This window comes from Protopterus annectens, chromosome 6.part0 (assembly GCF_019279795.1).
Source record: "Protopterus annectens isolate FY-2018-M chromosome 6.part0, PAN1.0, whole genome shotgun sequence".
NCBI classification, from domain to species: domain Eukaryota; kingdom Metazoa; phylum Chordata; order Ceratodontiformes; family Protopteridae; genus Protopterus; species Protopterus annectens.
The window spans coordinates 1262417343-1262434711 of record NC_056737.1 but is presented as its reverse complement, the minus strand read 5'-3'; the positions used below and the strand labels follow the sequence as shown (position 1 = coordinate 1262434711).

General features: G+C 36.3%; 1 protein-coding gene across 3 annotated transcripts in view; it reads left to right on the top strand.

The window, feature by feature from the left end:
* Positions 1-17369, top strand: part of GTDC1 (glycosyltransferase like domain containing 1) — a 3282804-nt gene that overhangs the window by 1567887 nt on the left and 1697548 nt on the right. The window lies entirely within an intron of this gene.

Here is a 17369-nt window from a genome sequence, read left to right as displayed (position 1 = left end):
CCTAAAGTACATAAGGACCCCCTTCATTTGCCTATGAGACCTATTGTGGTGGGTAGAGGGTGGGTCACTGAGCCAATGTTGTTATACATTGTGAAAATATTAAGGCCCATAGTAGATATGAATTCTGTTATTTTAAGAGACACAAAACAGTTGCTGTTAGATTTGTATGTGAAGATGGAAACAGTGAAAGATGATGCTCCTTTCATTTTAGTGACTCTAGATGTTAAATCCCTCTTTACAGTTATTCCTACTCAGGAAGGTATAGAGTGTATTCATAATTACCTTATACAACAAACTGATTTTAGTTCTGCTAAAGGGGATTTATTATGTCTTTTGTTGGAAATTGTTTTGGAGAACAACCTCTTTTTGTTCCATGAGAATTTGTACATCCAGAAAGATGGCGTGGCTGTGGGCACATCTTGTGCCAATAGCTACGCCAACTTATTTATGGCTCATTGGGAAAAGGAGAATCTGTTTGTTCTACCTAGGTTTCAGATATACGTCATTTTTTATAAATATTTTGTGGACGATATATTTTTTCTATGGACAGGCAGTAATAAAGAATTGTACACTTTTTTTTGATGAGGTTAATTCTCTTACACATTATTTGAAATTTACTATGACAGAATCAATAAAGAAATAGAGGGTTTGGAAATGGATAAAGACAATATAGCCAAAATCCAGCTGTTTGCAGATGATCTTATCACCACAAAGGGAAATTACTCCTCATTCATGTCATTATATGAATCAATTAAAACGTTTCAGATGATGTCCGTTATATCATTCAGTGACAGTAAAACAAAAATTCTACCCATATATCCTAATAATAAAAAAATAAAAAAAAAGGATGATAGGAAATAATACATATCACATTGCTAAGGCAGATCAAATCCCATATATTGGAATCATTCTTGCCAAAGACATTAAATCAATAAGTCAGTTAAGCTATAACAAATGTTTACAAAATATCCATGAATTATTTTCAAAATGGAGTACAATAATATTTACTACTGAAGAAAGACTAACCATTATAAAAATGATAATTCTACCTAAAATCTTATACATAATGCAGTCCATTCAAATTCTACCCTCAAAAAGGTTTATAAATAAACTAAACACTTTAATACTAAGATTCTTTTGGTCACAAAAAAACCTAGAATTACTATTTATCAACATACTAACAGCTGGAAGAATGGTGGAATAGCTTTCTCAGATCTAAATCTCTATTTGATTTCCGCTATAATCAGATCAGTTTCTCAGCTCTTAGATACAACCTATTTAGCTAAATGGAAATCTTTATGGAAAGTATCAGCCATGGTATTTATAACGAGACCAACAACATATCAACCAGAATTCATAAACACACCTTTTATATGGATCTTAAAATATTTTATCACACATACTAATCCTAATCATACTGCCAGTTACATACATAATATTATAGTTAACTTTAGAAACTTTATATTTTGTTAAATATAAAGACTACTTTTTTATTTCTTATAGCATATACACAAGAGACTTTTGTTACCTCAGATATTAACAAAATTTCTCAACTGAAAAACAATGAACTCAAATACTGGTTCCAGCTAACTTATGAATACAGGACTAGTTCAATGGATCATATTATACAGAAATATGAACTTAATAAGTCCTCATGGTTAGATATACAAACACTTATACTATATCTTGATAATAAGCTGAAACTAGCTTCACCAACTAGCAAACATGACACCAAGATATTATTACAATTTCTTCAATCAACATTATTATACCAGCATAAATATTCAGGTAGTCTCTCCTTTATTTATAGACTTTTAAGAGAAGAAACATTTTCTTGCACACACAACTACTGGAGTTATTATAGTTTATTTACTCTTACTTCCCCAAGTGAGCAAGATAAGGTCAATATGCTACAATCAGCTTGGAAAACATCATTTTCTCTGAAATGGAAGATTTACACATGGAGATGCATGAATAGATCCTTTTATATACCACAAATAATGGACAAAATTAATAAAAAACAGAACATCTGTAATAGATGCAACCCTAATGTAGATATTAACTGGACACATATGTTTTTTGACTGTCTAACCTTAAATATCTTTTGGAATAAAGTAAATGACTTTTTGCAAACACTTTTTTCAGACAACTTCATATTGAATAAATCATTAATCATATTTAATACACCTGTTCCACAATGTGTTAGGAAAACCAAATACTCATACCTATGGACTATATTGGCAGTGGCTAGAAAGATCATAACAAAAAATTGGATTTCAAAATATCCTCCTACATTTTCTGAGGTTACTAATTTATTAAAAGAAGTTAGTCATTTACAGATAAGAACCATAACCTCTAGAACATCTAGAAAGACATATGAACATCATTTATGGGTTAACTTACAAAATATGTCGGAAAAAAAATGATCATTTTGCATAAAGGTAATTGACTTTCCTTGACATTCATGAGAACAAGTTACAAAAGGAAGGTTATAGTGTATGTTAATGTATAAATACTGGATGTCTATGGACATACTTTAGTTTGTTTGCTTTGTTATTCGTATATTCATATTTAAATGCTATAAATACGTGTTATCAATTTGTAAATTTATAATGAAAATTATCTTATATATGTCTGTGTGATTGTTTTCATTATAATCAAAATAAATAAAGCTGCTTTTTAAAAAAAGAAGTAAGAAGAATGATTTTGACTAATGCATTAGCTAAACACCATAAAGATAGAGGCTTGATACATGTGTTTAAATGTAAAGTACTACAGGTACTATATAAAGATATGAGGGGAGGGGACCTAAATAATAAACTTGAAACAGCAGAATATAATTGGATAACTGTGTTAGAAGCAGATAGGTACCCAGGAATTAATAACTTAGTAAGCATATAACCTATACTGGTAACTAAGTAGAGGCAGTATAAATACTAGATAAAAGTATATGTAGAAATGTTAATGTATTGTATTGGTATATTGTAAATTTATTGTTCATGAAAAATTGAGTTTGTTTGATTTTATATAGAATTCTATTGGTAGAATGCAGTGTGGGTTTGGTAAAATAACTTATGTTGCATTGATTTTAAGTTAAATTGAAACTGTTTCTTTATTGGTTGGTTGTGTCATGTGCTTAATTGAAGATATTATTTAAAGTGCATTTTAAAATGGATTAAGTATACTGATAAAAGGTGTTACCCAAAAGCTTTATCCTGTCTTGTATGAATAAATCGAGTTTGAGCGGTTTTGTTTGGAAGTATGCCAGAAAACTGGTCATGAATGTAAAGCAAATCCAAGGGTATACCAATGGCCAAACAGAAAACAATCCAACGAATTCCAAACGGTCTCTTTATTAAAAGATGTGCACAAAACAGTAAGCGCTTTCACGTTGTAGTAACGCTTCCTCAGACTTCAATGACATGCCAGTGAAACTCAGTCTATTTATAGCATACTCATTCACCTGCAACTTATTAACCTCTTAATTGATAGTACAAGTTCGGGTTGCTATAACTACAGTACACATGGTTCACCAACTGATGTTCAACAAAATAAACAACATATGTTCATAAGCACAAATATAAAAATAAACACAGATATTAAAAACATTTCTCAAATTCCTATAATAACGTAAAAATACTTTTACTTTTTTTAAAATATATATATATATATATATATATATATATATATATATATATATATGTATATTTCAATGTTTAAATGGCTTGGCTGCCAGAAATGGTTTTAAACTTGTCTTCTCATTCAGCCCATAATAATGTGCCTGCAGCCTAATAATCCATTTATTTTCTATCTCTTCGGTATGGTTCTTGATATTACCTAGTCTACTAGTCCTTCTCACTAATTCTAGGACTCTAAATTTAAAACAATGTTGAAGCCCATTTTCTATTATATGACGTGCTAAAGCATTGGATGTGTTTTCTTTATTGATCGCATAGAGGTGTTCTCTTATGCGTTCACAAAGGGTTCTATTTGTTTTTCCTACATAATATTTCTCACATAATTGACACTGTGCTAGGTATACAACATCCCTAGTCCTACAATCGGCATAGCATTTAAATGTATATCTACGTCCTGTATATGGATGTATAAAAACATTATCAGCTGCTATATACTGGCATTGATGACATGTCCGGCAAGGGAAAGTGCCTTCTCTACAAGACTGTATGAACCCTGCATCTGTCTTCTCATAGCATAACAGCCTTTTAAGTGATTTCATATTCCTGTATGCTATTCTTGGTTTATCTTCCACTATATTCATAATTCGTTCATCCATAGCTAAAATCTTCCAATTTCTCTCTATTATCTTTCTAATCTGGCGGTTCCTATTTGTAAAGGGAATAATAAGTCTGTTTTTCTCAGCCTGTTGCTTGTCTCTTCCTGAATTACTTATTTCCTTTTTACCATGGAAGAATGGTCTACCTTTACTTTTCCTTAGCTTATCACTTGACTCTATGGTGGCCTGTACAATTTCCTTATCATATCCTCTAGATATAAAATTGTGAGATATTCTTTCTTTCTGTTGAAAATAGGCTTCTTCACCTGTAGTAAGTTTGGAGGTCCTAAGGACCTGATTAGTGATAATATTCGAATGAACATGCTTGGGATGCATACTGGTGTGATGTAGAAGGCTATTTCTCCAACAGGGCTTTCTAAACATTACCGTTTCTATCCCATTAAATCCTTTTGTCAGCTGGACATCAAGGAATTCAATCTTAGTGTATGAGTGTGTACCTTCAAATTCAAGGAAATCAGTGGTACCATTCAAGTAACTGATAAATTCACTCAACACAGCTGTAGGTCCTCTCCATACAACAAAAATATCATCAACAAAACGGCTATAGTACTGAATGTGGTCATTAAAAATGGTATTATTCAAAACATAGGTATCTTCCCAATATGCCAACACCAAATTAGCATAGGTGTTGGCACAAGGGGTATCCATTGCTACCCCCTTTTTTTGTAAAAAGTAGCTGTCTTCATAAAGTAAAACATTATTCTCTAGCACTAATTCGAGTAGTAGCATCCATTTTATGATCTTACTATTGTTAATGCCATTTTTCAATAAAAAAAGCCTTACAAATTCCATCCCAGTATCATTGGGTATGGAGGTGAATAATGACTTTACATCAAGAGTTACAAAAATGTCATCATTGTCTATATTTTTACAGTTTTCACACATAGCTAGATTTTCTAAAAATTGTTGCGTATCCCTGAGTATATGGCTAGTATTATTAACAATGGGTTTAAACTGTTTGTCCAGGTATATGGATATTGACTCTGTTAGCCAACCTCTGCTGGATACAATAGGTCTCAGCGGAGGATCATGCATTACTTTATGAATTTTAGGCAGACCCCTAAAGGTGGGAACTAAAGGGTCTTCAATAAGGAAATATCTATACAGATCTACATCAATAACATTGCTTAACAACAAATCATATAAATGACCATGAACATTTTTGATTAAGTTGTCCAATGTACTAATAGTTAGCTGTAAATAAGTATCTTCATCTATTAGCATGGATTTAATTTTGTTGTTATATGACTCCCTGTCCATGATGACCACAGCTCCCCCTTTGTCTGCCTGTCTGATGACAATTTTATCATTGTTCTGAAGATCAGAAATAGCTTTCTTCTCATTGATGGTCAGGTTAAAAATTCTCAGGTTTGAACTCATCGCTACCATATAGTTCTAAAAAATCGTGCTCACAGGCACGTTCAAATACTTCTAGCAGTGGATGTAATTGTGGCATGTACTTAGAAGGTTTTTTAAACACTTTGTTACATACTTCAGTTGTCGTTTGAAAATTATCATCACCAAATTGCATTTTTAATCCAACATTCCTAGTAAACATCTTTATATCTATGATTAAATCTGTTACATCTAAATAACCAGAGGGTATGAAATTCAACCCCTTGTTTAAGATTGACCTTTCATATTCATTAAGTTCATACCTAGAGATGTTTACGACGAGGCCTTGTTGATCGACCTCAGTGCTTTCCTCTGTAGCTCATAGACTTCTTCTGTTCCTTTCCGCTTTCTTGTGGTGTTCGGTGTGGGCCATGTTCTTCTTTCCACAGGCTGGAAAGGAAGCGGAAAAGATGGAAAAGTATCCATCTGAACGAAAACCTCGCTCTCTATCTCTCCTGCCGTGGGGATAACAGCTGGTGACTTCCTCCGTATCTCTCGATTGTTGGCTGGCTGTACTCGAGCCAAATTACCCTGGGACAAAGCGTTGTTTTCACTGTTGGAGTGTATTATCACTTCCACGGTGACCTGCTTTTTGTTGGCTCCAACTTGCCTCTTCACTGTAGTTGCACCCATGTCTGTGTTTACAGATGCAGGAAGCTCAACGCCAGGATCCTGTAGTGATGTCACTGTGGAGGTGGTGCTCTGTGCTTCTAGCATTCCCTTGTCGGATACAGAACTTCCTCTCTGCTTGACTGTGTCCAAACCTTGACGTGAATGAATGTTCGTATTGACCCTTGGCCAAGAAAAAACTTGACCCTTTTGAAAATCTACATAATCTCTTTCCAACTTTCTTTTTTTGTCCTGAAGGGACTTATTATCTATGGAGGATAACGTAGATTTCCCGGCTAGAGGAGTATGCAGATAAAAATCTTTATGTACTGAATTTTTATGTACTGAATATGTTAATTTTAGTAGTTTTAGATTTTGTATAATGGGTTTTAAATGACATTTTTGCCTACATGGGATGGATTAATGCATTAATTAGTCAATTAGCTATGTCAGTTGAATTCTGCTATGTATTGGTTGACTGTTTTTTAAAAGTTGGGGGGATGTCTCTGTTGATTGTCTGATGAAGCAGTTTGTTGAACTGCGAAAGCGCTCACCATTAAAGTTGGAAGTATTTTTATGTATTCCGTGGTTTGGTTCTTTCTTATTTTTCTACACATTACCTTGGACTTTTTGGTTGGATACACCACTGTGCTTTTTGGTTTAAGTATAACTGAGAGTTTACTTTAATAAAGCATTCCAGAAATTTAACTGAAATATTTTCAAACCTAAAGTATGCTTGCAAACTACATGGCAAATAGAGTTAAGGCCTATTTTCAATTAGCTGCTTTGGAGGAGAAGGATGAAGACAGGATGAGAACATGTGACTAAAACTGGCTTTTCAGAAGGACATATCCCACTGTAAGATTGAAATTTATAGGAGTAAAGTTTATGAGTTAGACAGCAGGCATACAACACGTCTGTGCAAGAAGGCAAGGCATGGTGGCATAAGCCAGTCAGGCAGGGCTTTGCTGTGTAGCTCAGGATAATGGTTATGTACGGTACAAATATGAGCAAAGTGTAAGTGCATCAGACACTGCAATGAGCTTGCTGGCCAACAACAGGAGAGGCTATCAGCAAAAAATAAAAATCTACTAACTCACCACAGGATGATGGCCCACAATTCTAACCTCCTCATGCATAGCCAGTGCCCTTAAATGGCTGGAAATGTTAGAAATGAATAGATTGAGATGGGTACACCTAAATGATGACAAGAAGATTGAGGGAAACGAAAAAAGTCAGTATGAACATTATATACATGCAATAAGGTTCAGAGGAGGAATTTAATTTTAGAAGTAGCTGAGGAGCCAGACAGGGAATTGCAGTTAATATACTCCACTCTGACGTAAGAAAGGTCTCTTGTGAGAACAATGCTACAAGAACGAATGTAAAATACCTGGAATACTATACATTAATGTTGTAAAGAAGAGGACAGAAAGGTTGACAAAAAATAAAAAAGAAACAAGTGATTGACAACTGATAAGGATTATGTAAGCACACTTAGCCAGTTGCCTTGCATTTAGAATAAGCTGCATGGCACACGAGTAAAAAAGACTTGTGGAAGGTAAAGTACACTTGTTTTAAGTTGCACTTACCTATAACAGTAGATGTTTAAATGCTTTACTGCTGCAGTAGCCTATGGGTTGTATCCTGCCAATGGTACAGCATCTATCCTCCAGCACTGTCACTCTGTCTACAGGTTGAAACCTCTTTGAAAGAGCTATATATACAGCCAAAGTGACTTTCTTGTACCTCGGGGAACTCATTCTGAACTAACCATCAATATATGACGAAACAACTTTACATTCCACCAAAACTATTTATAGGAAGGGGGCTCTGCTGTTATATGCAAGTGAAACTTACACAACCGTACTATGTTCATCATTCTCAATGCTGCTGCTGCAGCTGCTGTAACCTAAGGGTAGACTTACATAGCTTATCCAAACTGGGAGGAAGAAGGATAAATGTCTAAACGCCCCTGGGGAATAGTCCAAGCAAAGCCTGCTCAGGACATGGAAAAGGAATTCAGCTTGTAGCACTGTGTAAATGTATGAATGGAGGACCAAGTTGCTGCCTCTAGAATATTTCTGGAGTTTCCAGTATGCCATCAAAAAATCTAAGGGTCTTGTAGAATATGCCTTATACTGCCTGGAATGGATTTTCCAAAATGAGTAACAAAAAATGAAATCTCTGGACAACCACCTGGAAATAGTCTGTTTGGAGACAGGTTGACATTTTTAATCCCAGATGAGGAAATGGATAGCTGGTCAGTTTTCCTAAAGAATTTAGTTCTGTCAAGATAGTACCTAAGTTGCCTATGCACATCTACTGTGTGTAGAATATTCTGTCTCATTTTGGGGTCTGGACAGCAAACAAGGAGACTGATGGCTTGATTCAAAGTATATTCTGAAACAACCTTAGGCATAAAAGATGGGTTTGTGAGCAAAGTGGCCCTACCTCTATGGAAAAATCAAAAAGAAGTCTCCCACTATGAGACCTTGCAACTCAGACACTCTTCTCGCAAATAACAGCAGTTTTCCATGTGATGAACCTTAGATTGGCTTGAATGGCAGGTTCAAACGGTGATATCATTAGTTTTTCTAGCACAAAATTGAGTTCCCAAGGAGGAAGAATCTGTCTATGTGGAGGTCATGGGTGTAAAACTCCTTTTAAAAACTAATAAAACAAACTGGACACAGTTACTGAACAGTAGTAAAACCAACACTAATAAACTAAAAAAACACTTTTGCCATACAAAAACGTGTCACTGCAAAGAGTATTAGCGCAGTACATTTTCAGCCACCAACTTAATCTGCCACTCTGTTTCTCTCATTTCAATTAAGTTTTTTTAATTACTTTCTCTTAGATCCAATGGGACTTGTTCTAGTACTACAAAAAAAAAAAAAAACTTTTTTGTATTTACTGCCACCATCAGAATGTTTAAATAATGCATCATTACTGTCATTTGGTTTTGATTAGATATAAATGTTCCTTAATTCTTTTTCCAAGACTTCTTGTAGTCATCGAAAGGCTTGACATCCGGAACATAACGCCATGTAAATGACTTCTTTCAAAAAACAATTAAACCTGCCTGGCATCTTGATAGTGTATTTAAGAGACCTCAAAGTAATATACGTCCCCTCGTATATAAATCTACAGGCTGATATCGCAAACAGCTTGGTTAACTTTTACTGTGCTTTGCTTGAAATCTTATTAAATAATATGTTTTTCTTTTTAATAACAAAGTATCATGAACAAACAAAAGGTGTTGCAATGGAGTATGAGATAGCCCCTTCCTTTGCTAATTTGGTCTTAGGGTGGTGGGAAATTGAAGTCTTGCTAACATTAAAATACTTTGGGAATATTGTTTATTATAAAAGGTTTGTAGAGGACTTGTTTTTTATTCTTAGAGATACCACAGATGAATGTAAGAATACTATAGGCAGTATGAATCAAAGTACTGCGGTTAAACGTTTGTTTTGGGAGAAAAAGGACATGTTGTTAGATTTTTAGATATCTGTTTAGAATGGAACCTAGAACAAGAAATCTTTGAAAGAAGAATTTATCGTAAAACAACTTTTTCCAATGGATATCTTCATTAAAGAAGCAACCATCTGGACTTCATAAAAAAAGAACATTCCAAGGGATCAGTTTATCAGGGCCTCTAGGATAAGTAGCAATACTGACTTTGAAAAGGAGGTTGATTTTACAACTTCATTATTTTACACAAATGGGTACAAGATTCATTTTTTTGAAAAAAGACAGCTGATGAGGTTCATTTAAAAACAAAAGATCGGTTTGCACTAATTTTAGTTGCAGGTTTTAACATAAATGAACCAAAAGTACAAAAAGACAACAGGGATGGTAAACAATCAGTAAGCATAAGTTACAATAGTATTAATATGGTAGCCCACTGTTGTATAGTTATGTCAGTTGATAGCATTACGATTAAAGAAGTGATTTGTAGTAATTGGAAAATCATTGAAGAAAACAGCAAGCTACTTAAGGTATTAAGAAAGCAGCCATTGATCATATACAAAAAAAAATCTCAGTGTAAAACAGTTACTACAGGGTGATAGTACCAGAATTCCCCCACTGGTCACACATAAGAACTTAGGAAGTTTCAAATGTGGCTCCTGTACAGCCTGTATATTTATATATCAGGGGCCATATACTACTTTGCAGCATCATAAATACACTATCAAGATTCCAGGCAGGTTTAATTGTTTTTCAAAGGAAGTCATTTATATAGGGTCATTTTCCAGATATCAAGCCTTTTATATAAGAATGACTACAAGAAGTCTTTAAAAAGAATTAAGGAACATTTATATTTGATCAAAAGCAATGACAGTAACAATGCATGATTTACACATTCTGGTATGGTTATAGACTAGACACCAACTAGAAAATCTCTACCACTTCCAATATACAACTTTCTAGAAGCAGTTTCCCTCCTCCCTCAGTACCTGCTATAGGTCCTTGTTAAACAGGTGTACCCTGGCAGTCATTTGAAGTTGTTTGATGTTGGGTATATTAAACACCTCCTGTTCTCTATGAGTAGATCCAGTCTGTGAAGAAATCTTGTGGTAACTGCCCTTGGCCAATTCCATAAGAAAGAACAACCAATTTTGCCTAGGCCAAAATGGAGTTACCACAGTGATTTTTTGTGGTATCCTTTTGAATTTTCAGAATTACCCAAGATATCATTAGGAAGGGTGGTAAAGCATAAAGGAACTTTTGTTTTCAAGCCTGCTTGCAGGGAGTTCTGGAACAGAATGTGTCTAGTGACCTGTTTTGAAAGGAAGAAAACAGATCCATTTGAAGGGTTCCCTACATCTGGATCAACTGCTGTAAAACCACTGTAGTGACTCTACTCATGAGGGTCTGACCAAGATCTGCTCAGCTTGTCTAGTCTTATACTTTGCTCTGACAGTATATAAGATGCCAGAAGATTTAAGGTGTGTTGATGAGCTAACTCCCAAGCCATCACTGCCAGCCAGCATAGAGGATGCAACTCGGTGTCCCCATGTTTTTATGTACTGCATGACAATAATGTTGTCTGTCATAATTTGTAAGGGACCTGGGTCACACAGATGTATAGACGTTATGGCATGAATCACTGCCAACATTTATTTTACATGATGTGCTTTAATCCGTTTGAATTGCCCTGCAGTCTTTGCACTTTTATTCCCATAAAAATTGTTTCCCAATCAAAATGTGAGGAATCTAAAGAGTGTGTTGAGATAGGTAGAAAAAAGAAAGACCTTGATTATGAGTCATTTATTTCCTCCACCGATGCAGTTTTGACTTGAAGAAGCCCAAGATTGGAATCTGAAATTCCAAAGGATGAAATGTTGGTTCCACATTTTTTAGTTACCACTGTACCTTTCTCATATGTAACTTGGCAAAGGGAACCATGAGAATTATGGAAGCTGTAAGGGCTATAATCCTGAGAAATTCTTTCGCCACAGCTTGAGGCAAATGAGAAAAGCAGACAAAGATTTATAGATACAAATCTACCTTCTCTTGAGGAAGGCAAGCCTTTGAGACACAGTGTCTATAAGCTGACCAATAAAATCCATTGTCGACTGTAACACTCCTGAATGGCCTTTAACACCTATTTGTTTGAAATAATCGGATACCAAAAAGGCTCATTTAAAGTTATTTTTTTGACAGAGGAAGAAGTACTGGGACAAGAAGGGAAGAGGGCATGACCAGTTTTCTAAGAGAAACAAACAAACCTTCCTGACAAGTAAAATACCCTTGTGACGAAATGAATCCAAAAATGTAAAGCAAATCCAAGGGTATACCAATGGCCAAACAGAAAACAATCCAATGAATTCCAAACGGTCTCTTTATTAAAAGATGTGCACAAAACAGTAAGCGTAAAGTAAACATTTCTTAAAGTTTACAATGAGTCACTCATTGAAAGAGATTACGTTCTTAGATGTTAAAATTACAAGAGATGCTAAAGGAGTATTTGAAACTCAGATCCACAGAAAAGAGTGTTATAGAACAACATATTTACATAGACAGAGTATGCACCCTGGCCATGTCTTTAAAAATATTATTAAAGGACAAGGAATTAGAACAACTAGACTGATGGACAATGATGAGAAATTCATGAAAGATTTGAACACACTTGGTACTAGGTTCATGGAGAGGGGCTATAGTGAGACAGAGGTAGGTCATGATTTAAATAGGATACCAGAATTTAGGCACAATAGAGGGAAACCCTACTTCTCAGAGAGAGTGGCTGTTGACACTCGTAATAAGCAGTTGAAGGACAAAATGCGTATGTCTATTACTTACTCCAGTAACATAAAAGCAGTACAGGAGATATTTAATAAACACTGGGGAGTTCTTTGTGCTGATGACAGTGTTAGAAATATTATAGGCGAACGTCCCTCCTATACATATAAAAATAAAAAAATCACTGAAAAGGCTCCTATGTGGACCTAGAAATATGGCAATTGAGCATACTATGATTAATAGAATAGGTACATTCCCATGTGGAACTGCAGATACTATGTGTATTTGGACTGCAATTCAGTTTTTTTTACATCCTGACACAGGAAAAGGATGGGAATTTAAAGTAGGAGTAAGTTGTTATGGTAGTAACTTCGTATACCTAGCCTATTGTGAATTATGCAGTTCATTCTATTTAGGCAAGACAAACCGTACTTTAAGGGAAAGAATAAGGGTGCATACTTATGAAATCTCCAAAGTCAGTGAAGTGAGTGCTTTAGCCAAACATGTTAAACACACTGATAAGAACCATACTTTTAAGTTTATGGTAGTAGAACTTATTAAGGAAAATCCAAGGGGAGGAGACAATAGGAATTTCAGTGAACAGGTTGAGTTAAGTTGGATTATAAGAATGAGAGCAAACTTGGGAAAGGGACTTGATGACAAACTGTCTCTGAAACCCATACAAGGAGTATGCAGATAAAAATCTTTATGTACTGAATTATGTACTGAATATGTTAATTTTAGTAGTTTTAGATTTTGTATAATGGGTTTTAAATGAAATTTTTGCCTACATGGGATGGATTAATACATTAATTAGTCAATTAGCTATGTCAGTTGAATTCTGCTATGCAATTGGTTGACTGTTTTTTTAAAAGTTGGGGGGATGTCTCTGTTGATTGTCTGATGAAGCAGTTTGTTGAGCTGCGAAAGCGCTCACCATTAAAGTTGGAAGTATTTTTATGTATTCCGTGGTTTGGTTCTTCCTTATTTTTCTGCACAAACTCTCAGTTAACTGGAACTCTAAGCAACCGACACTCTCAAGCAACCGGCAAAAAATGGCAAAGAAATGCAGTACAGTTTTCATGTGTTTCACTTTCTGTTTCCTCCTGCAGAAACATCCTTTGTTTTTAGACTTTTAGAGTTTTAAAAAGGTAGGTAGGAGTAAATTCTCTCTTTCCTCAGCCTAAGAAGAAGTCAAACCAAACAAATAGTATAGGGTACAATATTAGTCAGGCCTATTTTTAATAGTAACTCTCAAACAACCAGAAACTGCAGTTATCTGACATCTACCAATCCCCATGGGTGCTGGTTAACTGAGCGTTTACTGTATATATATATATATATATATATATATATATATATATTTTGCATTCATATGTTTGTACAGCTTGCTGTTATGCATTTCTGTATTGTATTGGCAAGCCATGTCTACAACCAGGTCACTCAACCACAAGTACCAGTATGACTCCGTCATAGTCCATGTGTGTGTGAATGACCTGAGATGCAACTCCCTGTACTACATCAAGTGAGACATGATGGACCCCTCTGAATATGTGTCACAGGCTGGAATGAGCCTTACATGGAGCAGCATTCTACCAGCACCAAGAGTGATACCACAGTACAAACAGAAATTGACTGACTTCAATAATTGGCTTAGCTATTGGTGTCATTCTAAAGGGATCCATTATTTGTCAGCCTGGGACAACATGAATGACAGATCACACCTCTTTCGCAGAGGTGGTCTGTACCTGTCGCTGCTAGGCTTTTGAATACTGGCTAAGGCATTAGCAATCCCAATACTGACTTTTTGGCAGTGCCAAACCAACAGACCTACCAACATAAATTCTTCTAATGCCAAGCTGAAGGTACTATTGCTCAGTGCTAGGAGTCTTAACAAGAAACTGCACTCCCTGGAAGCTCTCCTTTCCCTGGAGAATGTTGACATCTCTGCAGTTACAGAGACGTGGTTCTAGGCTGCAGAAAGCATCCCCGCAGTGCAAGGCTGCAATGCTTATCACACATTCATACCATCCTCTGAAAAGGAAAAAGTAAAAGGAGGTGGTGTTTCCATGTATATGAAAAACAATCACACCTTTAGATTGGTCAAGCAAGATGACATGCTTAAGCTACTCCATGTCCAGCTGACCGTAGGCAAAATCTCCCACTATATCATTGCTAGATACATGTCCCTAACCATGAACCATGAAAACCACTCTGCATACTTGAAGTTACTTGAATCAGCCCAACACACTACTCATGGGAGATTTTAACTACCCCTCCATAAACTGGATAAACTGGGAAACATATACAATCACCAACATGCAGGCTCAGAAATACCTGGACTGTGTCAATCCAAATGTACTTGAACAGCTGGTCTGCACTTCCACTAGGGGTTCAAATATTCATGACGTAGTGCTAACAAATATTGGGGAGCATTGCACCCTCCCCCGAAGATTGGCTCATAAAGCAATCTCCTTTGAAATAAACTCTTAACACCCTAAATATTTTTTCCAAGGCAAATTACCTTCTATTAAGTGATAGCTTAGGTAATTTTAAAGCTTCCCCTAACCCTAAAAACATGGAGGCCTATGCAAAAGTATACATGAATGCCCTATACAACGTCTTAAACAACTGCATAGAAATAGCAATACCTGACTAGACAAAACCAAGGTCTAGCTAGGAAACAAGCTACCCTGGTGGACCCCTGGCATACATAGACTATATAACAGAAGGAAGAAATTCCTGTCTAGAAGTAAGTGGAAGTGTGCACAACACAGAATAAAAAATCCCTCATTAGTCTCAATAGGCAAATCGGGGAACTAGTCAAGTCTTCAAAAGCTAAATGCGAGACTAAAGTATCCTCTCAAACAAAGGATAACCACAAAGCATTTTTTTAGTTATGTCCAAAATCTTAAAGAGAAACACTCAACATGTGCTGAGCTTGGCTGTAGATGACACTACCTATACTCAGCCAGAATAAATAGCAAACCTGCTGGTCGATAAATTCAGCTCAGATTTCACACCCTCATCACCTCCAGTCACTCGCCATAAAATACACCCAACCATTCTTTTGTCGGTTGTCACTGCTCTTTCTAAAGCTAGAAACACGTTATCAGTGGGCCCTGACAGAATCCCAGGGTGCTTAATAAATAGCTTGAAACATGGCCTGATTGATTTACTCAGATTTCTATTTAACTACAATCTCCAGACAGACTTTTTCCAAGTAGAGTGGAAGACAGGAACAGTTATTCCACTGCACAAGGGGAGACCATCAACTGACCCATAAGTCTGACTAGCCTTATTTGCAAGGCTATGGAAAGGAAAATAATGGACCTGATTAACAGCAACATAGGAAATTTCCAAAGTCAAAACCCAACCCAGTTTGGTTTCATCAAGGGCAGGTCCTACCTGCTTAGCCTGGTGGACTTTTTTGAGAAGGTCACCAAGGCCATGGATGAGGGTAAGACACTGCCTACTTTGACCTGGCCAAGGATTTGACACAATACCTCACTCAGGTATTATAGATAAACTCACAAAAGTGGGCGTAAACCTCTACGTCACCAGATGGGTAGCCAAATATCCCATAGATAGCGCACATGCTGTTAGAGTGGGGAAATCCACATCCAGCAAGAAGCCAGTCTCCAGTAGAGTACCACAGGGCTAAATGCTGGCCCCCGCCTGTCTGGGATGTACTTTTCTGATGTCAAGGCAAATGAAGATGCCCTTTGGCTGACCATGTTTGCTGATGACTGCAAGTTGGAGGCAGTCATTGACTCCCCAAATGATGTTGATATCCACAGAAAGGTCTGATGCAGACTAATAATTAGTGTCAGAATCATGGCCTCAAACTGAATGCAAAGAAGTGCATAATAATACCCTTTGGGAAATCAAGCACCTCTGCAAATTACAACATTGACAGCAAACACTGATAGCACCTGCCACAAGAGTGGACCAAGTGGTGAGAGATCTGGGTACTGACATAGATAGTAATCTGAACTTTGACTACCATGTCTCCACAGTGGTGAATAAGTCCTTCTGTGTGGCTCATCTTATAAGTAAGGGCATGGCATCCAGATCTTAGGCTGTCATAGTACCACTGTACTCAGCCGTCATCAGACCAATAATCTAGTACAGTGCACCATTTGGCATGTACCTTGCCAGATACGTGCAAAAGCTGGAGAATCCTCAGAGGTTTCTCACCAAAAAAATGCAGGGTTATATGTGGATCGATTAAAAGCCCAATCACTTTATTCAGTTTCCTACCGATTATTGAGGGGTGATCTGTGCCTGACCTCACAAGGCAGTCTGTGTGCCAGCCCTAATGGAAATGTTTCATATTCGCTAAACTAACTGCATAAGGGTTACCTGCTCCAAAGATATCAATCTGATCTCTGACATGAATAGATCATGCTGGATATGTGTCCCAGAGATTTCCCCTCATCTGGAATAAGCTTCCTATTCATGTGAAGCAGAGCCTTTCCCAGACCATCAAGTGCAGTCTGGACCGATAGATGGGAAATCACAGATTCACTCCTGGGATGGTGCCCATGTCCCTTATGGACAGAGGCGGTCTGTAAAAATACTCAAAACCCCATTTGCTGACCCTTGTTGTATGCCAGAGTAGATTTGTCTCTTCCTGTATGTAAATGAAAATCTGTTTCTTGCTGAAGGTTTGGTATTCTTGAAGTTATGGTATTCTTTATATATTTCTTTGTCTAATAAGATCAGAGAGGATGGGTTTGAATTAATGACTAAGGTCTTCACCTCATAGACACAAAGTACAGGAGTTTGATTCTAACTT